Source organism: Mesocricetus auratus, unplaced genomic scaffold, assembly GCF_017639785.1.
Source record: "Mesocricetus auratus isolate SY011 unplaced genomic scaffold, BCM_Maur_2.0 Super-Scaffold_100045, whole genome shotgun sequence".
Classification (NCBI taxonomy): domain Eukaryota; kingdom Metazoa; phylum Chordata; class Mammalia; order Rodentia; family Cricetidae; genus Mesocricetus; species Mesocricetus auratus.
This window is the reverse complement of record NW_024429222.1, coordinates 1,188,882-1,216,877: the sequence shown is the minus strand read 5'-3', so window position 1 is coordinate 1,216,877 and position 27,996 is coordinate 1,188,882. Positions and strand designations below refer to the sequence as shown.

Sequence of the window (27,996 nt, the reverse complement as noted above, 5' to 3'; positions counted from 1 at the left end):
AAAATACAGCCTAGTTGCAGCAGGAGATTGTGGCATTTTGGAGACTACAGTAGTGTAGAGGGCCCTAAATAAGGACAGCATAATAGAAACCATTTAAATATTACTACTGTATTCTTAGAGACTAACAGGTAGGTTTCTGTTTCTCCGTGTCTGCTTATCTTCCTGTACAGCATATTTTCAAGGCCTGCAATCCAGGCTCTCCCACACTTCTGCCTCCTGGCCTGCAGTCCAGACTCCCCCAGCTACAGACTTGTGTTCTTGGAACATACTCTGCCAAGGAGAACTTCGGCCCTCCCGCTCTTCTGCTACATGCCCTACTTAAGCCCTGTTGGTACTTTCAATAAACGAGACTTGATCAGAATACTGTCTTGTGTCCGTCACTCGTGTCTCTTGTCTCCCCATTCTTAACTGCCTCCCCCAGGTTCCCCGTTGACTGGTGGCACTGAAAAGCAAAGCAGCACTGTGTGGAACAATAGGCTGGGACTACAAGACAAGCTGTGTGTGTGTTTTTAATGGCAAAACCAGGAGTGTAACTGTTCTTTCGAGGCCAAAAGATGATGAGTGAATCCCAGATAGTGGATACTCAATGATTTCCACTGTTGGAATTTAGTTTTGCTTTATTTTGATTGTGAATGTGCCTTGATTCTTCCTTCAAGTATGCAACTTATTTTTTATTTTAGAGGAACTCACAGTTAAGAGACTGAATTTTTAGAGACACTGGCCCACTTGAGCAGGTGGCTCTGACAGGCCTTACCCTTCTCCTCCATTCCCTCTGCCTTGCTAAAAACCATTAGATTACATTTTTAAAGTTAGCCACCAAGGTCTATTCCATTGTTTGGCCACTTCTGCCTACCAAGTTCCAGCAATCAGAAGCCCTCTTTAGGCTTACCTAATTAACATGCCTAATTAACATCTCATCCTAACATAGGGCTTCCTCCTTTACCTTTATAAACTGCCATTTTCCGTGTCTGTCTCCTCTCTATCCAGTCCCCTGTTCCCTTCCCTTGTCCCCTTCCTCTTCTCCCTCATCCTCTATCTCGTTTACCACAGCATCCTAGCCCATTCTAACACAGACCTCCCTTTTCTCCTCTTAAGAATGACACTTGCAAGGTCATCTGCTACTGTTTTCTGCCTGAGTCAGAAAGAAGTCACTTTAACTTTTCTTCCCTACATAATAAAGGGTCTCTGTGAAAACAGGTATTTGGGTGTGGTTAGTGCCTAATCGAGGTTCAGGAGGGGGCCCCCACTGTTCAGAGGTCTCCTTCAGAGACCGGAGTTCTAGAGAGATTTAAGGGTTTTAGGGAAACTGAATGTTTTAGGGAGGTCTGAACTTTGAATGTTTTAAAGAGACAGGACTTTTAAAAGTGTTTGAATTTTTAAAGACTGTGAGACTTTTAAAAGTTAGAATGCTCTATGTCATATTAACATGTCATTTTGAGGACAAATGAGAAAAACATTCTAGTTGAATAGTGATGCATTTGTGTGTCAAGCTGACAAGGGGTCAATTGTGCTGGTTAGATTTATGTCAAGTTGACACAAGCTAGAGTCATTTAGGAAGAGGAAACCTCATTTGAGAAAAATGCCTCCATACGATTGACCTGCAGACAAGTCTACGGTGGATTTCCTTATTTATGATTGATTGGGAGGACCCAGTCATTGTGAGTGATGCCAAGCCTGGCCTGGTGGTCCTGAGCACTATAAAAGCAGGATAAGCAGCTACAAGGAGCAAGTCACTAAGCAGCATTCCTCCACAGCTTTGGCTTCAGTTCCTGCCTCCAGGGCCTTGCCCTGCTTGAGTTTCTGCCCTGATTTCCCTCGGAGAAGGACTGTTACCACAAAGTGTAAGACGAAATAAAGCCTTTCTCCTTGCCGGACAGTGGTGGCGCACGCCTTTAATCCCAGCACTCGGGAGGCAGAGGCAGGCGGATCTCTGTGAGTTCGAGGCCAGGCTGGACCGATAGCCTCCAAAACAACACAGAGAAACCCCGTCTCATAATAACCAAAAAAAAAAAAAAAAAAAGGAAATAAAGCCTTTCTCCTCAAGCTGCTTTTAGTGATGTTTTACCACGGCAATAGAAAACCCAACTAAGACAGTCCATGATCTTAAAACACTTTGATAAGATTGATGACCAATCATGTTGCATATTCCCTAACCAACAAAATAATGCAAGGATGTATGACACTAACGATTGCCAAAAATCAGACGAGATTGAGTGTGGTCCCACAGAAACAGCTGACCTGAACAAGTGAGAGCTCATGGACCCCAGTCTGACAGCTGGGGAACCAGCACAGGCCCGAACCAGGCGCTCCCTTAACTTGTATGTTAGTCAGGAGCACTGGGCAGTCTATGGGGCCTCTGGCAGTGGAACCAGTATTTACCCCTAGTGCATGAATGGACTTCAGGAGCCCATTTCCCATGGAGGGACACTTTCTTAGCCTAGATACACAGGGCGGGGGGGGGGGGGGGGGGCTAGGCCCAACCTTAAATGACTTGACATACTTTGATGATCCCTCATGAAAGGCCTCACTCTCCCTGGGGAGTTGATGGGGGGTGGGATGGGGGCCCAGTGGGGGGCAGGGGAGGATGGGAGTGAGAGGGAACTAGGATTGATATGTAAAATATGATTGTTTCTAATTTAAATAAGATTTATAAAAAAAAGAGTGCCAAGAATCTGAAGTCAAAGGAAAAGTAATCAATATAACATTTTCTTTTGTTTTACTTTTGAAAGAGGGTTTCACCCAACATTCACAATGTAGTTCACAAGTGCCTATAACACTCAAATGCATATACACACATAATTAGAAATAAAATATATATTTTAAAATAAACATATGAAAAAAGGCAGTTGGCAGAGGACTGGAAACCCTTCAGGCCTGGACTCTATGCAAAAGCTGCCTGAGCTACACAAACGTGGGTAAGTGGGTGCTATTTAAATGATGGTTAGCTTCCTGAGTCTTTAGCCCAGTGCTTTTCAGCATATGTATTCCCCCAGCTTCTTAATAAACAGCCACTATTTCTATTAACTTAGTATGTGTCCCTGTGTAATTCTTTGTCCTAGACTGCAAAAATCTGCAAACTTCAAGGGGTACCCTCCAAATTCTGAAATTTGTCTATAACAGCAGGGTACAGCTTGGAAGAGGTAGGGAATGCAACACACAGGTAATTCCCCCCTTCACAAAGCACTTGGAACCCATGAATAGGCTCCTGCAGGAAATGAGGGAATAGCATAGAGCACCTCTCCCCTCCTCTATGTTCTTTCTGCATCTTCTGTGGCTAGGATGGGGAGTAAGCATGACTTTCTCCCTGCTTACACAGCATTAGCTGAATTTATATCGGAACAAAAAGTGTACACACGGGTAATGGTTGCTAGTCCCAGACTTAAGATTGGGAGACCGCTGCCAGTTAGAAGCTACATTTAGTCTGTGAGTAGTACAAGTCTCACCTGGGATTTTAGGCCATGACTGTAAATACGCAAATGTTCTCAAAGAGCTGTCATGATAAGGAAAGATGGCATTGCCCAAGCGATTGTCTAATTCTGTTGGGCCCTCAAAGCGCTACCATATTACTGGTATTTCCCACACCACTGGCATTTGTTTGTGTCCAATCTTCCTTCCAGCTTCCCAGACACCTGCCAGGATGGACTGTAATAACAGACTCAGATGTAGCTCCAATGTTAGCTGCCACTGCAAGTTCAACTCTGTCGCTCGTAGGGTCCTAATGTTCACTATCTTCTAGATAAGTCTGGTCCACTATTCTCTACCACTATAATTAATTTACATCTTCTATATAGGTCAATTGTTCTCAGCTCCTCCCTTTTCATTTACTGTAAGTAATACTATTTGCAAGGGTACAGAAATAATTACATGGGTTTAAAAAAAAATGCTCTTTGAGCATCAGATCCAAAGGAAAAACCTCAACCGTTTGAACTTTTCACCTGATATAACTTTTCATTTGATATAACAAAAGTCTCAGATGTTCATAAAAGGGAATCTCTCCTCGGAACCTAGCAGCAAAACAATTAACTAATGACTGAACATTGCAGACCTCCCAATGAGACAGCCTAATCCCACAAAGGTAAAGCATATATATAGCTTCACAGATGTTCAGAGCAAGGAATTGAGTCCTAAACCAGAGACAAAGCAGGCTGTTGGTTGAAACCTCTACAAGGGAAGGGTTAGCCTAGACCAGCATATCTGATGCTTCTGGATCCATGCTCAGATGTGACCAGTGATACTTGAGGCTCAGAAGATGGAAAGGACATTCTAATCTTCTGGGAGCCCAGCAGACCTAAAGCTTTCCCAGAGGCCCTAATGAAAGGAAAAAGGGAACAAAAGCTCTGGGTCCTTGCTGTGTCCTCACCCACAGACAGGCTTAGCAAGGACCAGTTCAGGGCTAGGGCCAGGGCCTCAAAGTTTCGGGTTCCTGGGAACCTGGCTTTTCCCATGTAGGTTTGTAGTTATCAGTCTTAAGGCAGCTGGGTTTAAGGTATCTTGCATTCTCTTGCCAATATTGACTTAGCTCTCTGCTGACCTTGGCCCATTCCCCCCTGAAAACCACATATAAGATAGATGTACGGCTACTCCTTAATAAACATTGCTGACATAGCCATCAGGAATGGAAGCCCCGGTAGCAGCTTTCCTGTCTTCTTTATTTTCCCATCACTAGCCCTGCTCCTCAGAGACCTGTCACAGAAGGAATCACTGGTCCAAGCACTAGCCCATCTTCCCTGCTTGAGGACAACTGAGAACTGAGGGAAATGAGCCTTGGCATGGTGACCTTACATGAAAGGATGAAAAGTATCTAAGGAAACAGGCTGGCAGAAAAACCAAAGGCAGCCTTGAAGTGGTCATAATAGTTTTCATGTGGCTGTCTGTATGCCATTCTATGTTAAGACAGAATGGGATAAAACTGAATCTGTCCCTAAATTGCCCCAAATAACTAAAAAACCATAGGGCACTCTGTCTTTTTAAAATAAATCACTTTTATTTTGTGCTGTTATTATTTTTATTTCCAAATTTTTTCATTCCTTGGCATGCTTAATTAAACAATGTGTGTATATGTATACATGTGAATGCTGCTTACTTGGAGATATATGACGAGGCCTAGTAAATACATATTCATAACTTTAAATACAATTATTTTCTTAAAACCTATTGAAGAGGTCTTTGGAGCTCTATTAAATGTTTCATGAACCCTTAAAATTCTACTTGTTTATATAGAATAACATTCAGAGGAGTCATTAAAGCATTGTTAAACTATGAAATTTTACACTAGATACATGGGCTTTTGTAATGATTTCCTTCCAAAATAAGTTCTGAAAGAGATAATTCTAAATCTCTTTTTAAAAATAAAGATAATAGGAAAATTACATAAAATGCTATTGTGTTAATAAAACTATTTCTAAGATAGACAGGAAAGAAGGCTCAGTGTTGATGGGGGATGTTGGATGTCCTTCCATATATATATTTCTATTATTGGTTGATGAATAAAACACTGTTTGGCCAATAGAGGCAGGAAGATAGTAAGGATTAAGATAGGAGGAAGATGCTATGCTGGGGAGAGAGGCGTAGAGATGCCTCGAAGAACCGCCATATAGACACCTGGAGGATAGCATGTGCCAGGTGTTCTCTGGTAAGATAAGGCCATGGAGAAATACATAGATTAGTAGTTATGGGTTAATAAGTAAGACAGAGCTAGCAAATAAGAAGCTCCAGCCATCAGCCAACAAGTTAATAATTAATGTATGTCTCTGTATGCGTATTTGGAGGTGGAGGGTGGCAGGACAAGAAATTCCAGCTACACAGTGTCATCTAAGTGTAACAACTTGAGTCTGGATCTTCAGAACACAGGTAAGTACATAGTGCCATCTGTGGTCCCTGCCCTCCTACAGAGAGACACCAGGCAGAAACAGGAAAACTCCTCACAGCTGAGGGACTAGCGAGGTTACCAAATGCAGCTTTGAACATCCAGAGACACCACTTTAAAGTAGAAGGCCAGGAACAGTGTCCAAGGGTATCCTTTAACTACACCATAGCTTAGCACATACGTGTACATGCATGGTTGTACACAAACACACCCACACACACACATGGCAAATACCTCTAGGTAACATACACAAAAATCCTCTTATCAGACTAATTTCTATGGATTTCTCCTACAGGAATTTTCTTACTATATAAGTGTTACATATGATATATTTAATAAAGCTATGATACATGCTAAATGATAGTTATGTCTGTAAAAAATTAAATTCTGTTAAACTTAGTGTTCACAATGAAAATATAAGGAAATAGAAGTTCGATAAATAGTAGTATTCTATGTTTATACTCTAGATGTAACAAAAAGAGCTATGTCATTAAGTTTCAAAATACTAAAAGCTAATGCTTTACACTTGCATTTATATTCCCAGAACAATAAAATGTTTGAAATGAGAAAAATCCAAAATTTGTAATGTAGCTTGACCCTAACTATAGCAAAATAAGATTAAAAACTAAGTATATAATGTATCCAACTACATGTGTACATACAGGTACTGCAGTAGTCCTGGTGCTAATACAGTCTGGCATACAGTGGTACTCAATAAATACTTAGTATGCAAATGAAATCTTTGTCCTCACAATGTCTTCACTTTGCTGAAGGCTACTTAGAATCATATGCAATAAATGAAGTAGGGCAGACAAACTTAAGCGTGACTCACATAACTACAACATAGCCTTGGCCACAAGAGTAACTCAACTTGCTCGGTTATGCTCTACATATGTTTTTTCTGTTCTTATGATGAAAGGTGTGAATGAAACCATGAGTGAATGATTAAAAGTTACCTGAGCAATCACTAGATTATGATAGTAGCCTTTAAAGTTTAAAGTTTTAAGTTCTAAAAGAGGTAGTACTAGCCGGGCAGTGGTGGCTCACGCCTTTAATCCCAGCACTTGGGAGGCAGAGGCAGGCGGATCTCTGTGAGTTCGAGGCCGGGCTGGACAGTAAGCCTCCAAAACAATACAGAGAAACCCTGTCTCGTAAAACCTAAAAAAAAAGGGGAGGGGATGATGGAGGAGGTCCTGTGTATATGTGAATAAAGCACTGTTGGCCAATAGGGAAGCAAGATAGGTGGGACTAGAAGTCCAGGAGGAATCTGGGAAGGAGAAACACAGGAAGTCAAGATGTAACTCCCATAGGGATAAGAAGCCCGGAAACCTCTCTGGTAAGAGAAATACTTAGATTACCAATTATGGGATAAATACTTATTAGCCAGTAAGAAACAAGCAAGGCCAACAGCTTCATAATGAATATAGTCTCCTGTGTGTTTATTTGGGACTGATGCGGCTCTGAAACCAGGCAGGCGGGAAGGCTTCTCTTTACAGGGGGTTAGCACTAAACCTGAACATACATGATTTCTCAAGAAAAATCCAGGACCACTATTTCACAGTTAAACTTTAAATTCCAAATATCTAAGATTTAAATCATGCTCCTATTCCAGCATTAACTGAATTATATACAAGGGAAAACCATATACCACAGCACTCTGTCTTCACAAGAAAGATTATGTCTCTTGATATCATATTAGTATATGTCATATAAAAATCATTACCACTAATTAAACATTTTCTTGTTATTACTTTATAAAATAGGAATAAATAGAAGTCTTGGATGTTAAATAAAATTACAATAAACAACAAATTATTAAAAGAGCTTCATTTGCAACATTATTTACTGATCATAAATAAAAATATTCATAACGAAATTAATACTAGAAATACTTCTAAAGGAGAGCATAGTTTGCATGTGCATTGTAAAAGTTCTGCTATGACAATAAATTTAGTGTATTTTTTTTACAAATAATACATTTAAATGGAGGAACAGTTTATTTGGGTTCAAAGTTTCAGTCTACATTTACTTGGACCTGTTACATTGGGCTTGCAACGACACACTATAATACAGAACACATGACAAAGGAGCCTGTCCATATCACAGTGGTGAGGATGCCGAGAGGAAGACAACAGCATTCCAATATCCCTTTCAAGGGCACATTCATTCAACTTCTACCTGGTAGCGAGCCACGCATGGTAGCCTATGCATTTAATGCCAGCATTTGGGAGGCAGAAGCAGATCTCTGTAAGTCCCAGGCCAACCAGGTCTACACAGTGAGTTCCAGGACAGCCAGGGTTATGTAATGAGACCCTATCTCAAAAACAATAAGTTCTTGCTGGTAGACCCTACCTCCCAAAGATTCTATAACCTCCCAAAAGCACCAGAGACTGTAACCAAGCCTTTAACATATAGGACTTTGGAGAACATTGCAGATCCCAACTATAACACCAGGTAATGCAAGCTGAACTTTTTAGAACTATTTGTATATCATCCTTACACTAGCAATTTGCTGACTATCAATGAAGAGGAATTGACTTTTGCAAAGGACAGTCATCAGTGGATCAAATTTCCCTGTATGCAATCCAAGCCATAGCTTTTAGGAGCCAGTTTTCACTCTTAAGTAAATATAATCAGACCTAAAATTCAGTCGAGTAAAGCAGATGTCACCTAACCTACATCTAATACTGGTCCCCAGAAAATGAATAAAATCATAGAGAAAGATTGTCTTAAATACCTGAGACAATAAAGTGGGTTTTAACACAGAAAACTGAGCTACATTCACTACTACCCATCTTGCAATTTCCAGGATCTGCATTATCTCTGAACGAGACCGTCTCATCTGAAAAGTAGGGAAAAATGTGTAATGGCTATCAAAGTGAAATATTTGTAGTAAAATTACCAGCATAAGCCATAAAAAGCCACCAATTTTCTTCATTTACTATCATGAATTTTCTTATGCTCTTGGGCAGTTAGGAAGGAATTGAGCACAAAATGTGAAATCAAAGAATTGCTGATCTATAAAGTAGTTAACACAAAAATTTTCATCAATATTAGGATAGATGTTCCACATAGTGATTTCTAAATTTGCAAATTAAATTATCAGTGATTTTTAAGAAACAGGAAAGGATAGTTGGGTAAAACAAATATGGCATTAAAGCAGCCTTGTTTTGTCACAAGCAATGCAGAACCTATGTGCAAGATTGTGGAAAACCATAGTAGCTGCTTTCAGTAACCACTGCACCTAGAAAAGCAAACAGGAAGCTCTAACGTGTGCTCCCATATCATACACAGTGATGTAGAGGTCTTCATGTGAGACTTTATGACTAAAATGATCACTTCTGTAGCATGATTCCTAAGAGCTAAACTTAATTTCACTAACATGTCATTAATTTCCTGCATTCTTGGCTATAGCCAATTGGCAAGCACCCCAGAAAAGTACATTTCTCTGAGATTAACAAATTAAACTCAAGAATCTGGGGAGAGAAATCAAAGTGTAGAATGGGGTCAGCAAGATGGCTCAAGGGCATAAAGACACTTGCTATCAAGACAAGGAAACCATTACCTGAAACCTATATGGTGGAAAGAAAGAAGTAGCTCCTATAAGTAGTGCTCTGGGCCGGGCGTTGGTGGCAGAGGCAGGCGGTTCTCTGTGAGTTCGAGACCAGCCTGGACTACCAAGCGAGTCCCAGGACAGCCTCCAAAGCCACAGAGAAACCCTGTCTTGAAAAACCAAAAAAAAAAAAAAAAAAAAAAAAAAAAGTAGTGCTCTGACATGTACACACACACACACACACACACACACACACACACACACTCACACACACACATACAGAGAGAGACAGAGACAGAGACAGAGAGACAGAGAGAATGAGTAAATGTAATTTTAAAAAATTTCAGTGTAGGATAAGTTAATAAGTACAACACCAAGTTGTACTATAAATGAGAGTCTATCTCAAAAAGATGAAACCAAAGAAACAAAAAATGTGTAGAATGATCAAAATGAACACATAATTTTTATGCTTTTATATGCCAATCAACATCATTTTCTTGAAAAATTTTCAGACAATGATTTCATTTTTTAACAGTTGAATACTGTTGTGTTATATAAATAAAGCACATTTTCATTATTCACTCATCCAGTGAAGGGCATCTAGGTTGCTTCTATTTCCTCACCAATTATGAACAAAGGAGCTATGAACATGGATGTACAGTCCTTTGGGTACATATACAAGAGTGGTATGGCTGGATCTTGACACAGATATATCCCCAGCTTCCGAAGGAACTACCACACTGAAACACAGTGTCTGTACAAGCTTGTGCTCTCACCAGCCATAGATGAGTGCTCTCCTTACCCAACATCCTTGCCAGCATCAGCTGTCACTTGTTTTTTTGATCTTAGCCATTCTGACTGGTGTAAGATGAAATTTCAAAGTAGTTTTGATTTGCATTTTCCTGATGACTAAGGATGTTGAACATTTCTCCATGTGTTTTTTTTCTACCATTTGTGTTTCATCTTTTGAGAACTCTCTATTTCTGTAATGAATTTTAAAATTAGGTATTTGGTTGAAGGGAACCATGGAGTTGGCCTGGCCTAGCTTCCTTGAGAGGCAAGCATCATAGATTTTTCAGGTTAGATTCCATGGCTCCTGGGGCACAGTGTGCCTTCCAGTTCCCTAGAGACAGATGAGAACCCTCAGGCAGTGAAGCGTTCAGGGCACTTTATGTATCTCTGTAAGTTCCCTTAGTAGGTAAGGAAGCATGAAGGTTTGACAGGACAGTTGTGTACCTTGTATAGCTTGCAAATGTCAGTGTATCTTGGCAACTACATCTATTAATCCTGGAAATTGCAATATATTCCGTATAAAACCTCTGATTGTTCTCAATAAAATTACCACACATTAAAGTTTTGTTGTGGACCCTCCAACTGGCCTGGTTTCATTCCTCAAGATCCTATCAAGTGACCTTGACCTGGTAAGCACAGGCACTTACATTTGGATTTGTTTGTGGTTTGGGATTTCTTGTTTGCTTTAGTTCTTCACATATTTTAGATCCTAACCCTACATCATATGTACAATAGGTAAAGATAATTTCCCATTCATTAGGCTGTTGTTTGTATGAATAATGTCATCCTATGCCATAGAGAAGTTTTTCAGTTTCATGAAGTACCATTTATTAATTGTGGGTCTTACTGCCTTTGGTATTAATGGTATATTCAGAAAATCTTCTCGTGTGCCAATGAGTTCAAATTTATCCATCCTCCTCTTTCTCCTCTATCAGATTCAGGGTATATGGTCTTAAGTTGAGGTTCTTGATTCAGTTGAAGCTGAATTTTGTGCAGAATAATAAATACGGATCTATTTGCAATCTTCTACTTGTTGCCATCCAGTTTGACCAGCACCATTTGTTGAAGATTCTGTCTTTCCTCCACTATGTATTTTTGTCTTGTCAAAAGCCAGGTGTCTGTAAGTGTTTGAACTTACATCTGGGTTGTCAAATACATTCTATTCATCCATGGTTTTCATCTGTTTGTTTTTATGTCAATATTATACTGTATTTATTACTACACTTCTGTGACAACTTGAAATCATGAATGGTGATATCTCTAGCAGTTCTTTAATTTTTATTTATTTAAATTAAAGACAATCTCAGTTTACTTACCACTCTCAAGCAGTTCTTTTATTATTCAGAGCTGTTTTAGCTGTTCTGAGTTTTTTTCTTTTTCACATGAAGCTGAAAATTGTCCTTTCAATTTCTGTGAAGAATTGTGTTGGAATTTTTATGGGGATTTCATTGAATCATTCATTGTTTTGGGAAGGTCATTTTCACTTTATTAATCCTAGTGATACATGATGATGGGACATATTTGCTTTCTGATGTCTTCTTTTCTTCAATGTCTTAAAGTCTTTAATCATACAAGTATTTCATTTTAGTTAGCATTATCCCAAGATGTATTTTTGAGGCTATTCTGAATGGTATTTTTCCATGATTTCTTTCTCAGTCTGTTTCACATTTGTTTACAGGAAAGTTACTGATTTTTGTGTGTTTTGTATCCTGCTACTTTGCTGAAAGTGTTTACCAGCTGTAGAAGTTTCCTGGTGGAGTTTTTAGGATTATTTATGATTACAAGCATATAATTGCAAATACTTTGACTTCCTCCTTTCCAATTTGTGTTCCCTGGGTCTCCTTCAGTTGTCTTAATGCTCTAGCTAAGACTTCAAGTTCTATATTGAATAGGTAAGGAGTAGACATCGAGGTCTTGTTTCTGATTTTAGAGGAAATGGATGGAGTTCCTCTTCATTTAATTTGATGTTGGCTGTAGGCTTGTGGTAAACTGCTTTTATTTTATTGAACATGTATGTAGTCTTTCCAGGACTTTTATTGTGAGAAGATATATGATTTTTTTGCCAAAAGACTTTTCTGCATATAATGAGATGATCATGTGGATTTTGACTTTCTGTCTATTTATGTGGTGAATTATATTTATTGGTTTACCTATGTTGAACCATCCCTGGGACAAAGCCTACTTGATCATAGTGGATAAACCTTTTTGTGTGTTCTTGGATTTTGTGTGCAAGTATCTTATTGGGAATTTTTGAAACTATGTTCATAAGGGATATTAGTCTGTAATATTCATTCTTTGTGGAGTCTCTACGTAGTTTAGGTGTCAGTGTAATTGGGGTCTCATGAAAATGAAAAATATTCCTTTACTTTTTATTTTATGGAATAATTTGAAGACTATTGGTATTAATTCATCTGTGATGCTCTAATAGAAACCAATGCTGAATCAATCTGTCCCTGAATATTTTTGGTACAGAGACTTTTCATTAATGCTTCTATTTCACAACGGGGTATTTGTCTTTTTGAAGTGTTTATCTGATTTTGATTTGACTTTGGTGGTATGTATCAAGAAATGTATACATTTCTTTTTGGTGGAGTACAGATTTTTTAAATATGTCCCTCACACCTTTTTTATCTTTTGTTTTATATTGTGAGACAGTGTTTCTCTCTGTAGCCCTAGCTGTCCTGGAACTCACTCTGTAGACCAGGCTGGCCTCAAACTCACAGAGATCCACCTGCCTCTGCCTCCTGAGTGCTGGGATTAAAGGTGTGCACCACCATCATCTAGCAAAGTATGTCCTTTTGATTCTCTGTAGTTTCTCTCTGGAGTCTGTTATGATGTAACCCTTTTCATCTCTAATTTTATTAATTTAGATCTTCTTTATGGACAAGAGTCTTTCAATTTTACTGGATCATTGCTTATAGTTAAAATCACAAACTGACACTCACACATTGATAGTGAGTGACTTCAATACTCCACTTTTGACAATAGATGTGTCCAGACAAAAATGAAGCAGAAAATGTTGTAGTTAAATAATATCTTAGATCAAATGGACCTAGCAGATATTTACAGAAGAGTTCATTCAAACACAAAAGTATGTATCTTCTTCTCAGTGGCTCAAGAAACATTTTCGAGAATTAATCACATACTTGAACACAAAGTAAGTCTCAACTCATTAAGATAGGAGGAGGGACACATGCAAGCAAATTTATCAGGGTTGGCTGTTGTCTCTTAGAAGCCTATTCTTATCTAATGAGACAAATGAAGGGAGTGGATCTGGGAGGAAGGAGAAGAGGGAAGGAATTGGAAGAAACAGAGGGAGGGGGAAATATAGTCAGGATATATTGTATGAGAAAAGACTCTTAAAATTTGCTTTAAAATTCAGTTATAGGAAATTCATAGCAACCAAAAAACTAGAAGTCTAGACAATGGATACTTTAAGTATACAATGTATGCTACTATGAATGAAACTGAGCTATTTCTGTACCTTCAAATTTGAATGGAAATCAGCCTTTAACTTCTCAATTGTTGTCTTGGTTAGGGTTTACAATTGCTGTGAGAAGACTTTATGACCACAGCAACTCTTACTAAGAAAACATTTAACTGAGGGTGGCTCACTCACTCAGTTTCAGAGGTTCAGTCCATTATAATCATGAAAGGAAGCTTGGTAGCACGTAGGCAGATATGGAGCTGGAGCTGAGAGTGCTACATCTTGTAGGCAACAGGAAGCTGACTGACACACTGGGCGGTATCCTGAGCATAGGAAACCTCAAATCCCACTTCCACAGTGACACACTTCCTCCAACAGGTCATTTCTCCCAATAGTGCCACTGCCTGTGGCGGCCATTTTCTTTCAAACCACCATAGTTGTCCATGTTCCTGTAAATAACCTTGGACCCAGACCTCTGTAAGCAACCCCAGTAAGCTCATTAGTTCAGCAGATGGTAAGCTTGTAGACCATTCCTTTGTTCCATCATTGGTTCTCTGTCTAGGGTAATATTCAAATTTATTGTATTTTTCCAAAAGAAGTTAAACAACAGTGAGCCAAAATGAAACAGAGTTGGAGAATATGAAGAGACATTTTTAGTACAGATCTTCAACACAAGGGTTAAGAGAAATTTAGACACTCATAGAAAAGTTAAGCTATAACCATATGATTTTGGTGGTTCTCACATTATATCACCACACCAACTCTTCTTTGTAAAAGAAAAAAAATATTGCTCAGAGAGTTTAGTTTACAGGGCTAAAGAATTCTTTTTAAACAACGTTATAAGGAGGATTTATGGGGGCATTGTTTAGATTTAAGAATGAGAGGAGAGGGCTAGAAACTCATAATGGATCACCTAGGCTATAAGAAAGCATAATTTATTTGCTTTGACAAGATGTCTTTTGGGAAATATATATTGTCTCCATGGGCAATGTGGGCTTTATCAGTGGTAGCTAAGGCTTTTGCCTTTATCAACAGGGATGAACCCAAGATGAAGGGCCTTGTTTCTTATCTTTGTTTTTCTTCCCATATCACTATAATTTCCCTGTCTATCTTGCCTCAGATCCAGATCAGGTAAATTCAGGACAGAAATCAAGGTCAACAGTAGACCAAGAAACCAACAGGAGCAGTGAAAAGTGGCTACAGAAAGAGCCAGTCATACCCAATAACAGCCCAGAGTCATGTCCAGTAGAGAATGTAGACGATGACAACATATTTATCACAGACTAAGTCAGACATTAGGAACATGAGTGTGCTTATTTGAGGATCCAAGATCTACATCCCGAAGTAGAAACCAAAGAAATGAGGCTATTCAGAAAGACTTCTGCTCAACAAACAGGGATCACAGCAGACCTCTGCTCCTCAAAGTGCCTGCCTCGAGGCCATTCTTTTTAGAATTCTCAAATAGTCTCCCTTTGGTTCTCAGACCACTATACCTCAAGAAATTGGAGTTGCCCTAGGAATCAGGCTGGGAAAAGATAAAGGCTGGAGTCTTGTGCCAGCCAGAGGGGAATTTGTCTCCTAGAAAGAGAGTCACACACAGTGCAGATGACTAGCCGGAGAGCCTTGAAGAGGAGACTGGAGCTAGATAGTGACAGGCTTGAGTAGAACTGCTAAGGCACGCACACCCCCATCCATCCACTTAAACTTAAACCTCAGTCATGACCCATGTAGGGGGTTTCAGGGGAGCCTTATCTTTTTGTCCCTGTTTCCAATGTGGCCACATTAAATAAATCTTTTCTTACTTTTCACAATTATTTTGACTATGTTTCAGGATGGGTGACCAAAACTGGCTTTTTAGTACACCCAGAACACAGGCTCTGATCAAAAAACTACAGTAACATTAGCAAAGGCTCTGCCTGGGACATGCTAGTACCATAGAATCTGAGATCTTACCCAAGACTTGCTGAATCTGTATGTTAAGAAGTCCCAGTCCTCTACAGAAGTAGTATTTCTATCATAAAGAAAGAAAGAAAGAAAGAAAGAAAGAAAGAAAGAAAGAAAGAAAGAAAGAAAGAAGAGAGGGGAAGGAAGAAGGACTGTAAGCAGTTGAAGGAGACAAATAGCAAAATTAAGCAGCAGCTCATTTTTCCCAGGAAAATCCAGCCATTAGCCAACAAACAGCTTACATACCAAGGTCTACATGCTTTCATGAAAGTGTGTTTCAAGGACATTGCATGCTTATGCTAACAGATCTGGTTCTATGACCAAAGCAACTTAGCATAGTCTCAACCTTTTCTGTCTTGTGACCTTAAAAGTAACCCAACTGAGGCTCTCTTCCCTGACGCCCTGACAGTCAAGTACTGAGTGCTATATGTTAAGGTTGAAAGGGTCTAAGCCCCTTGTTTTATAGAATAAATCCCCCTGCTACTCAAGAATGTAGAGCAGACCCAATACCAAAAACAAGATCTTCAAGTTTATCGTTTTAGACTCCTTGTCCTGAACAAGGATTTTATTCTAACTATCAATATACAGATAGCACCATGCTTACCAAAATTAAATACTCTAGACAGAGTACAGCACAATTAAAATTTTATTCAAAATGCTAAGAAAAGACAAAGAACAATATAATAATAGCTATTATCAGTAGCTTCAGGGACAAAGGCACAGCTACATATGGCCATTCATAGCCCAAAGAGTTCACTTACTCATCCAGGAAAACTGGATTGCCCATTATGGAAAAGAGTTTCATAGTAAGCCAGTAGGAAGCCGAGTTAGAGCTTATTAAAGATTTTTACATAGATTTTAGGCTCAGAGTTTAATAGAAAGAGAGAAAAAGTTTAAGACACATTCAAGTGTGGACATAGACTTCCAAAAGGCAAGTTGCTAGTACATGGTTATACAACGAGCATATATAGAATTTTGGTGGTTCCCAAGTGACTTCTCTAAAAGAACCCCCACCTCCTGACTTTTTTTTAAAAAATCACACTGCTCAGTCAGGCAGTGGTGGTGCACGACTTTAATCCTAGCACTCCAGAGACAGAGGCAGGAGAATCTCTGAGAGTTTGAGGCCAGCCTGGTCTACAGAGCTACACAGAGAAACCCCGTCTTGAAAAATCAAAGCAAAACAAAAAACCAAAAACACCCACATTCCTCACAGAATTATTTTAAAAATAAACTTTAAAAATTAAAAAGTTACTAGGGTATTGCCAAAATTGAGGGAGGCACAAATGGCTTTGGGAATCTGAGAAGAGTATCGCAGCTGAAAGGTCACAAGTCATTCTGGCCCAAGTGCACACAGATGGCCTTCAGAATCTGAGATCACTGCTAACCCCTAAAGGTCATAAGGCGTCCTGGCCCTGAGTAAGCACAAGGAGCTCTCAGGAGACAGTTACTGGGTGCAATTTTCCTCTCTGACGTGTTTGAAGCTGCTTGCTTCTATGATTCCATCAACAGGACAGTCCAGGGTGAAGGGTTCCTTTTTCTTCCCATGCCCCCTTAATTTTCCATCTTTTTTATTCAACCATATTACTATCAGCACCATAACAAAAGTAACTATTATTACTTGAGCATTTACCACAAGTAAAACATTGTATTAAGAGTTTTGCAATTCAGATTTCATTTAATCCTCTTATACATAACTAGATACTATTATTCCCATTTTAAAGAATGAAAGTGAAGGTTTTATGAAATTTTCAAAGCCACACTGCTAGTAGGTGAAGCAATAACAACTTAAACAAAGGAGCTGAAAATCTGCTGAAATTAGAATCAATTAATCAAGCTTCAATATATATTTTCATGGAAATAAAATTATGTAACCAAAAAATATTACCTAACAGACAAGAAAAACAGATTGAACAGTCCCATAAAAAGAGTCCACAAAGCAAACTAGGAAAATAAGTTCAAACTTTAAATAATTCTATATTAATAATGCTTAATAAGAAAAAATATTTCCTATCAATGAACCACTTAAAAGCAATTTAATACAAATAAAAGACAGAAGCAGTAACATTTAAAAATTAACATACATAAGCAAGCCATGTTTAAAAGGGCCAGATTTGAATTTAAAAACTCCTGTGAAAGCAATAACAAATGATGACCTCTGTACTGGTTTTGTGTGTCAACTAGACACAAGCTAGTCATCAGAGAGGAAGGAGCCTCAGTTGAGGAAATGCCTCCACGAGAGCCAGCCTTAAGGCATTTTCTTGATTAGTGATCAATGGGGGAGGGCCTGAACCATGGTGGGTAGTGTCATCCCTGGGCTGCTGCTTCTGGCTTCCATAAGAAAGCAGGCTGAGCAAGTCAGTATGCAGCACCCCTCCATGGCCTGATATGATAGTGAGACACAACTACTCCTGGCTCACCAACTATCTCTGAGAGGAAGATGGGCATCTAAGAAACTTATTATGGAGTTTGCTTTCAACATGGCGAGATTAGCCATTTGGGCAAGAAACTGCTCTTGCCTGGACTGTTTGATAAACTAGACATGCAGGACCCACAGGAGAGTGACTGCTGAACTTGCAAAACAAGACAGTTCTGAAGGGTACCTGTTTCATGGAAGAGTCTACCAGACATTCTGCAGGACACAGACAAATGACTGACAAATTGCCAATACAGGTGGACAGTTTCAAATTTCCTACTTTGCTGAGAAGTCTGTCAGATACATTATGGCCTGTGGCCTGAAGATGGATGCTGCAATGCTACAGAGGAACTTCAGGTGACTGTCCAGGGAGCCAGATGTCTCTGTCAGTTCTATAGTTTATATAGTATCCTTCTTTGATCTTTGATGGAGTTGAACACAGATAGTTATGGCTATAGTTTTCCTTAGTTAGGATTAAATGTAAGTTACATATAAGACTTTAGACTCACAAAGATAGGAATAGATGATAGAATATATTGTAGACATTTTGCCAAGTGTTAATGAACTAAATATCATAACTATAGTTCTTACTTGATAACTGTTTTGTTATATATTTTACTATGTTAAAGTTAAAACCCTTCTTTTTATATAGACAGAAGAGATGAAGGAGAATGGTCGTCTGTGTAAATGTTTGTCTTATTGGTTGATGAATAAAGCACTGTTGGCCAATAGAGAAACAAGACAGGTAGGATTAGGAGTCGATAAGGATTCTGGGAAATGTAGTAAAGAGAAGTCGCCATGTGTTCCAGGCAGGAAGTGGCATTGCAGGGCAGAATCAGTATATAAGCAAGGACAAGCAGGAAATCGCTCTCTTCTCTTTGCTGCAGAGACATTGAGTTGAGCAGATGCGATGTAGACCCCAGTGGAATAAGAGGCCTGGACCTTATCTCCGGTAAGATAAGGCCACGTAGAAATAATTACATTATTAGAAATAGGTTAATAATTAAGACTGAGCTAGCAAATAAGAAACCTTAGCCAAAGGCCGACAGCTCTATGCTAAGAAAGCATCTATGTGTGTAATGGGGCAGAGAAGGGCAGCAGGACCTAGCCGGGCCAGAAAAACCTCATGCAACAATGGCCCCTATATGAGCTCCTGCCTTCAAGATCCTGCCCTGTTTCTGTTCCTGTCCTGACTTTCTTCAATAATGAAAAGCAATGTGGAAGTGGAAGCCTAACAAACCCTTTCCTGCCCAACTAGCTTTTTGGTCATGGCGTTTCATCTCAGCAACAGAAACGCTAAGACAATCTCTATCAATACTTAACAGACTACCAAGTGAAATTATATTCAAGTATAACTTTTTAAAATATTCAAAGGAAGATACATTTTAAAGAACTACAAGAAAGCATAAATGTTTGCAGGGTTAAGAGACATGTCAGCCCACTAGGCATGCATATATTTCCTATAGTGTGTAAGATTCATGATACATAGTAGACTTTTTTCTAGATCCTGACTTTCTTACAAGTCCAGATGAAGCCTAACAAAATCTATAGCCCCTAACTGGCTGAAGTCCAACAGTGTTACTTAGTGCTCTTAGAATCATCTACCATCAGGATGCTCAGTTGCTCACGCATTTACTTTTTTTTAAAGAAGGAAGCAAATGGGGTTGGACAGACGGCTGGCTGACCATAAAAGGCTAGGTTACAATCAAAATGACAAGAAGAAAGTAAACAATTAAGTTACCTGTTATAGAAAGATAGCCAGCAACTACTACTTGAGATATAGCAAAATTTCTATCATTAAAATATATCAATAAACACATCAAAACATTTGAAATCAACAACTGCGTTAAATTTAGAGATGCAGTCTCTTGTCCTTACTTTTTTAAAATGTCTTATTATGTGTGTATGTATGATACTTGTGTAGACACAAGTCCACAAAAAGTGCGTGAAAGTCAGAAGACAGCTCTACAGGGTCAGTTCATTCCTTCCACTTTTACAAGGTTCCAAAGATGGAATTCAGGGGTTTCTAGACCTGTATAGCAAGCAGCTATACCCACTGAGCTATTTTGGAGACTCCTTAACAGCTGAAGTGTCAAAACTGCCATTTAGGTATTCAGATGAAATTCATGAGTAAAACAGTCACACAACTCAGAAAAATTAGACTAAAGTCATGCTAAATCAGAGGCTATTAGAACTTCAGATGTGTATTATAGATAAGCATATATAATAAATTGGCCTGAAAGCTGAAGCCCTAATTAAAAACGCTCTGTAGAAGGGAACTGAAAACAGCAAGCTGGGTTCATACTTTCTGATGGCCTTACAAGCTGCAACTAACCATCAATGTTCTCTGTTCACTGTAACACCAGTGTTTTCAGTTTTGAAAGGCTGAGTTTAAGTGTACAGTAAGCACAAGTAAAAGAACAGCATGAAGCAGGTGGAAGCAGCTAAGAGCAGAACATCTACAAATTAGGAGTTTACAATATCCAGACATAATTGGAGTAACCTAATTGGCTAGCTTAGTCACTGTTCCATTGTTGTTAACAGACATCAGGACCAAGCCAACTATTGTAAAAGAAAACATTTAATTGCTTACAGTTTTATAGGATTAATCCATTATGATCATGCAGGGAACATGGTGGCATACAAGCAGACATGGTGCTATAGAAATAGCTGAGAGCTCTATAGCTTGATCCTCAGGCATCAGGGAAGAGAACCTAGGCCTGACATGGGCTTTGGAAACCACAAAGTTCACCTCCAGTAACACACTTCCTCCAACAAGGCCACACCTCCTTATCCTTCTAAACCTTTCAAACAGTGCCACTCCCTAGTGACTAAGCATTTAAATAAGTGAGCCATTCTTATTCAAACTGCCACAGAGACAAGGTAACATCCTCAAGTCAGGGTCTTAACAAGCTTGTAGCTGAAATCCAATGGGGAGCCAAGATGTTCACAAACTCTACTGTGGCTCTGAGAAGCATCCAGACCACTTGATGGAGCACATTAGCCTTTCTGTCTCCAAGAAGTAACTAGATGCCTCCTCCTGCCCCACCTCCAATACCCAAAGGACCAAGCAGTTAGGCCGTCTTCCCTGAGAAGCTTGGCCACAACAAGTCATTACATACTGGTTGGACCTTGACTGGGGTCCATCAGTAAAGGGTAGTCCCCACCTGTCCCTCAAGCCATGAAAAGAACACTTTGTCATTGCTACTGACCTGCATCACCCTGCTCTTGGGTCAGGCCCCTATATAGTCCTCAAAAACTGACAAAAATCCTATCTCCACTGTGACAAGATGAACCTTGCTTCCCTGGTCCTACTCAGTAGACCTAATGGGTAAAGAGCTGATGAGTTGTCTGCCAGGTAGACAGGAAGCACTAAGAGACTCCAATGAACCCCTTCACCTGAAGGAGCTACATCCTAGCTAGCAGGGCTATCCAACAACCACTTCAGTGGAGACCACTAAGGCAGACATCTAGGGGCATTGCCAACTTTTATTAAAGCTGAAGAATCTACAAACAGATCTATTAGGATCTGAACCTGGTGTGACTGGTACCAAGGCATTTCAAAGAAAGTCTTCAACTGCAAAAGCCACTTGTAAAATTGTAGAATTGCGAAAAGGCCCTTACAGGCCACTAAAAAAAACCTGTGAAGCCAAAGCTGCCATGGAGACCCTGAAATCTCATAGATGCCAATAAGTCAGAAAGGCAGGAAAATGTGAGTACAAGAGAGTGAGCCTCTCACCCTGACCTCTGGTTGAAGACTCCCACCAGCAGCAAAATAGAACTGATACAGCCTAGTTAGCAACTGTGTAGACCGTCCATCCTTCTAGCCAACAAACCTATGATTTTCTCCCTGCAAAGTCTATTTACAGAGAAAGGACAGGGAATCCACCCTTTGAATCTCTTTAGTGGTCCTTCGCTTTACCTTAACATTGCAATTCTGTCTGTGCTGGCTAGTCTTTTGTCTGTTTGATACAAAGTAGTCACCTAGGAAAAGGAGCCTCAGTTAAGAAAGTGTCCTGATTTGAATTAAAGTAGATTCAATAATCTGCTCTCTAATCTTATCATTTCTATATTATACCACCCTTTTTTTCCTAAGAAATCTTTGAATTTAACTCCTTTGTTTAGGTTTGTTTTGCATGACCAATAACAACTTGTAACCAACCACCCTTATACGATAATAAACACCTATAAACCAAAAAAAAAAAAAGAAAGTGTCCTGATTCTCATTGGCCAGTTTGTCAAGCATTCTGTATTAATGCTTGGTGTAGGAGGCCCAGCCCACTGTGGGAAGTGATACCCCTTGGCAGGTGGTCCTGGGTTGTGTAAGAAAACAGGCTGAGTAAGCCATGGAGACCAATGAGTCAGCACTATTTCTCCATGCTCTCTGCTTCAGTTCCTACTCAGATGTCTCAGTGATATATAAGATGAAATAAACCCTTTGCTCCCCAAGTTGCTTTCAGTCTTTATGACAGCAATAGAAAGCAAACAAGATACCATCTAAGACATCTTTAGAGTCACCAATAGAAAAAGGGAAAAACGTTTCTCAGAAACTTTTTGACACATACCTTAAGAACCACCAAAATGGTCTATGTGACTAAATGCCAAGGTGATTAACTTCAACTCTCCCCTGAGAAGCCGTCCCCTACATTTGGATCCATCCTTCTCTCTGACTTTCTCATGGTGAACCCTATCCACACCACTGTAGTATGTCGTCCACTCTGCAACACTCCCTTGAGGAGCTCTGCCTACAGTTGATTCTTTGTGACCCCCCTCTTGTACCCCTACATTTGGATATGTCTTCCTTCTACACCACCCTCCGGCCCCTCCATCCCTGTAGAGGCCCATGTCCATGCTCTCAGGTGTGTCTTCTTGCTTTCCTCGAGCCCATATCTTTTCTCCTTACCTTCATGCTTAAAGTCTTTGTTAAATTGACTTTAATAAAATATCCAGCTATTGCTTTAAACTACCAAGGCCTGAAATTCTTTCCTTTATCAATACCATGAATTTTAGTTTAGTCTGACTTGACTAAAGTCCCTAAAAAATTAGGGAAACTCCTAAGTTTCTGAGGGTAACAGCATGGAACTATGTTTCTGTTCCCAACCCAGGACCATGAGACATCCCCTAAGAAAAACTGCCAGAAAAGAGAGGAGTCAGCCCAGGAGAAGGGGTTATATGTGTTAGATACAACAGAATAGGAAGGGAAGAGATGCCAAAGTCCCTCAGAGTCAAGGCGAATCCAGTACAATTGATAGATGCTAGACAGAACCTGGCATTTTTCTCTTTAGGGAGTGCTTCAGATTATTAATGCAAAGATACAATAATTTTGTGCAAAGACAATGTTCATGGAAATATAATAATATAAAGCACCCAATTTCCAACACAAATGCAGTTCCAAATGAGTAAATTAGAGATGTAAATTAGCTGAGATTATTTTAAAAAATAAATGTCTACAGACTTCTTTATAGCCTTATAAATTTTGGTGAAATGAATCTCATCAAAATGCAAACATTCAAAGTATTAGTCAAGGAATTATTCTGTAAATGGATAATACTGAAGTTTGGTATTTTCTACTTTGATTCTTGATGCATTTGATTTAATAAGTTTCTGGTCTGCTAACTTCAATAGTTTGTGTAATGTTAAGACATAATTCTACTTTCTTTAGCATTCTATTTCCTATGAAGTAATGAGTAAATTTAGCAGTTAAAAACTTCACTCTTTAGTAAGAAAGTCAAGATAAACAACAGAGCCCATTGTTTACAAATTAAAAGAAACAAACAAAAAACTCCAACCAACTAACAAAAGATCAGGGATCAGAGAGATGGTCGGTGAATAAAGGCACTTGCTGTGCAAGCATGTCAATCTGTGCTCAGTCCCAGAAATCCATGAAGGCGAAAGGAAAAAGCAGACTCCACACAGTTGTAGTCTGGCCTCCACAGAACACTGGGGCCAGTACAACTCTACCTCTAACACATGACACATACAGACACACACCTTGGACTGGAGAGGGTAGTTCAGCTGTTAGCATATACTGCTCTTGCCGATGACCCAAGTTTCACTCCTATTATCACATCCAAGGACCATAACCACTGAAAACTCCACCTCTAGGGTAATAGGATACCTCTGGCCAGCAAGGACACCTGCACCTACATGCACATACCCACGCAGACAGAAAGACACACACACGCACACACACACACACACACACACACACACACACACACACGAAAATAATAAAAATAAATCTATAAAAAATGGTAAATGAAAAAAAAAAGGGCAGTCCTTCCACTCCTACCAAATGCTATCCCTGCTCCAACCAAACCACCACACATGGTCCAGGCTGAGGAGGACCTAGCCAGGAAGGCCCACATCCTGACTGCCTATGACCTCTCCCCACCCCTGGGAGCACCACATATAAGAACTGGCCCAGCACAGATCAGGTAAGACAGTCAATATACTTGTGGCCCTCCTCCTGCCCCAAGAGCCTGCTTCAGTTGAATTAGCAAATGTAGCCAGACCTAGTGAAGAACTAGGCAGACAACCCTTTACCCTGTGACCTCTCATCTGACCCCCAAAGTCCCCTCCTACCAATCACTACATAAGCCATGGCCTAAGCATGGATCTGCAAAGCATTTCTTCCACTCCAGCTTCCTCTTCCAACTGTTGAACCTCTTCAGCTGATGCTCCACAAGAAGCCAAGGCAGGACCCTTAGCTGGTCCAGCCTCCCTACCCTACCCTACTCCAGCCTTTCATCTCAAGGTCTGACTTCGTGGACTAAACACAAATAGCAAAAGACACAACTGACAATGATACTTCAGATGCATAACTCATTAGAAAAACACAAGCAACACAAAAAACCAAAATAGTATGCTCCCCACAAAAACAACATCAATATCATAGTAATGATCCCCAAAGAAGACAACTTAGATAAAATAAAACATACAGATTTTAAAAGATCAATTAAAAATAGTTCAAAGAATTTAAAGAAGACACTAACATCTGAACAAATTAAAAGAGAACAGGAAAAGACTAACAGAAGTCCAAGAAAATACAAATAGGTGAATGAAATAAGGAAGACAATTAAGGATTTGAAAACTCAATTCAATAGATAAAGGAATTACTGAAAAAAAAGTAAAATGAAAAATTTCAATTTGTCAAAAAGTTCAGTGGAAAGCATGAATGAAGTGACAGAATGAACCATGAGCTCAATCATTCATTCATTCACAGAAAATTATCAAAATGTTTAGATCCATGAATGGAGCATGCCTTGGGACACCATAAAAAGACAAAATCTACAATTTAGGCACATAAAGAGAAAAATTTGAAGACAAAGGCATAGAAAATATTTTCAATAAAATCATTAATAAATAGAAAATTCCTAACTCTAGGAAAAAGACATGACTTAGAAACCAAGAGGCCCACAGAGAAATAATAGGTAGGCACAACATATTATGACACTAAAAACACAAAATGGAGAAAGGGTACTGAAAGCTGTAGGATATAAGGGCTGCATCACGTGAAAAGACAGGCTCATTAGAGGAACAGCCTGGGGAAAATAACATTCCAAGTTCTGAAAGACCACACTGCCAACCTAGAATAGTATACTCAGAAAGGTTATTTTTTTATATGTGACATAGCAATAAAAACTTTCCATGATAAAAACAAACTAAAAGAATTTATGACCACTAAGCCAGCTCTACAGAGAAAACTGGAAAGTGTATGTCAGACAAAAGAAGGGTAGCCACACACAAGAGACCACAAAGACAAATAAACAATATCAGCAAAGGTAATCAAAGAAAGACTAGGAAAATGTATCAATATGATAGAAAGACACATCTTTCAAAAGCAACTAAATATTAATGGTCTCAATCCCTCCCTAAAAAGACACAGAATAACAGACTATATTTAAAAACAAGATCCATCCTTTTGTAGATCTAAGAAACACATCTTTCCTCCAATGATAGAGACTACCTTGGAGTAAAATGACAGGAAATAGGAATTCCAAGCAAACGGAATTCAGAATACAAAGGAAACTTAACAAATACAGGAAAAACGAAATAGCATCCTTAGTTAATATGATCACAATGAATTAAGTCAATAATCAAAAGCTAGGGAAAATGTACAAAGCATACAAACATAGAGGTATTAAGCAACACACTACTGAATGATGAATTGGTCACTGAAAAAAACCAAGAATTTTTTAAAAATATTTTAAATGAAATAAACTTGAAAACGTGGTATTCCAAAAACTATGCAACACAATAAGTACAGTTCTAAACAGAAAGTTTGTAACGTGATATACCTACATCAAGAAATGAGTACTGTCAAATAAATAACTTAATGATGCACTGAAAGGCTTTGAGAGAAAAAAATAAGAACAGGCCAAACCCAAAAGCAGTAGATGACAAGAAATAATTATGACCGGAGCAAAAACTGATGAAAGATACACAGACTCAATGAAAGGAGCTGAATGTGATGGTGAGGCCCTTTCATCCCTGCAGTTGAGGGGTAGAGGAATGCGGTCTCTGTGATTCCAGGGTGGTATGGTCTACATAGTGAGTTGCAGGCCAGCCAGGAGTGTACACTGAGGCCCTGTCTAAGAGGGGGAGAAAAATCAGTGAAAGGAAAAGCTGATCCATTCAAAAGATAACAACATTCACAAACCTTTATTTAACAGAAAGAAAGAAAATAATCCAATAAGAAAATTGGAGATACAAAGGGAGATATCATAAGAAATGTCAATAAAATTTAAAAAATAAGGAAATTTCTTAAATTTTTATATTCCTCTAAATCAAGAAATCTAAAAGAAATGAATTTCTATATGCATATGAATCAACAAAATTAAACCACGATGAAATAAATAATTTATATCTATAGATAAATAGATAATTTAGATCTAGATCTATAACCAATGGGTTTGAAGCAAAACTCGTCTCCAAAGGGGTGGGGGAGGACAAAACAGAATCTGATTAATTCGTTGCAGAATTCAACCAGACTTTCAAAGAACACCAATACTATTAGTAAACTATTCCATAAAATAGAAAAGGTAAGAATGCCTCTAAATACTTTTTATGAAGCCAGTATTCCCCTGACATCAAAACAAAATATTACAAACCAATCTCCCAGATAAATATAGATGCAACAATCCTCAATAAAATACTTGCAAACAGGGCTGGAGAGATGGTTCTGCAGCTAAGTATAGGGGCTGCTCTTCCAGAGAACCTGGGTTCAATTCCCAGCATCCACATGATGGCTTATGACCATCTGTAATTCTGTTTCTAAGCAATCCAACACCTTCTTTGACCTCTGGCACAGAAAAGGCTTTCTAGAAAATCCACCATTGGTTCATGATAAATGATGTGTAAAGGTTAAAGGTGGAGAGAACATATCCCAACAAAATAAAGGCCATACACTATAAACTTACAGCAAACATCATAGTAAACAGAGAAAAACTCAAAGCATTCTCACTACAATGAGGAACAAGACAAGGATGTCCAGTATCTCCACTTGTATTCAACACACTGAAGTCTTAACTAGAACAACAAGAGAAAGAAGTTAAGAGGCAACCAAAGGCTTAAAATATTAGTCAACATATCATTCCTTGCCAACAGTACAATCTTATACATGAGACCCTAATTCAAACAAAATGCTTTAGAACTCGAGATTCAGCAAAGTGACAGATGACAAAATTAGTACACAGAAATCAATAGCCTTCCTGTACATCAATGACAAACATACTAAAAAAGAAACCAGTGAAAATGAAAATCTCATTGACAACAGCCACCAAGAAGTAAAATGCATGGGAACAAACCTAAGTAAGGCAATGAAAACTGTAAGATACTGAAGAAATAAACTGAGAAAGACACTGGAACATGGTAAGGTTTTCCATGCTCAGGGCCTAGAAGAACCAGCATCATGAAAATCACCATCCTACCAAAGGTATCCTGTGGGAACAACAGACCTTGGCTGGAGACCCACTTCCCCATCAGTCTGGGGGCAGGCA

At 39.0% G+C, this 27,996-nt stretch overlaps 1 protein-coding gene across 6 annotated transcripts in view; it reads right to left on the bottom strand.

The window, feature by feature from the left end:
- Positions 1-27,996, bottom strand: part of Phkb (phosphorylase kinase regulatory subunit beta) — a 183,520-nt gene that overhangs the window by 151,421 nt on the left and 4,103 nt on the right. The gene's annotated exons all lie outside the window — the stretch shown is intronic.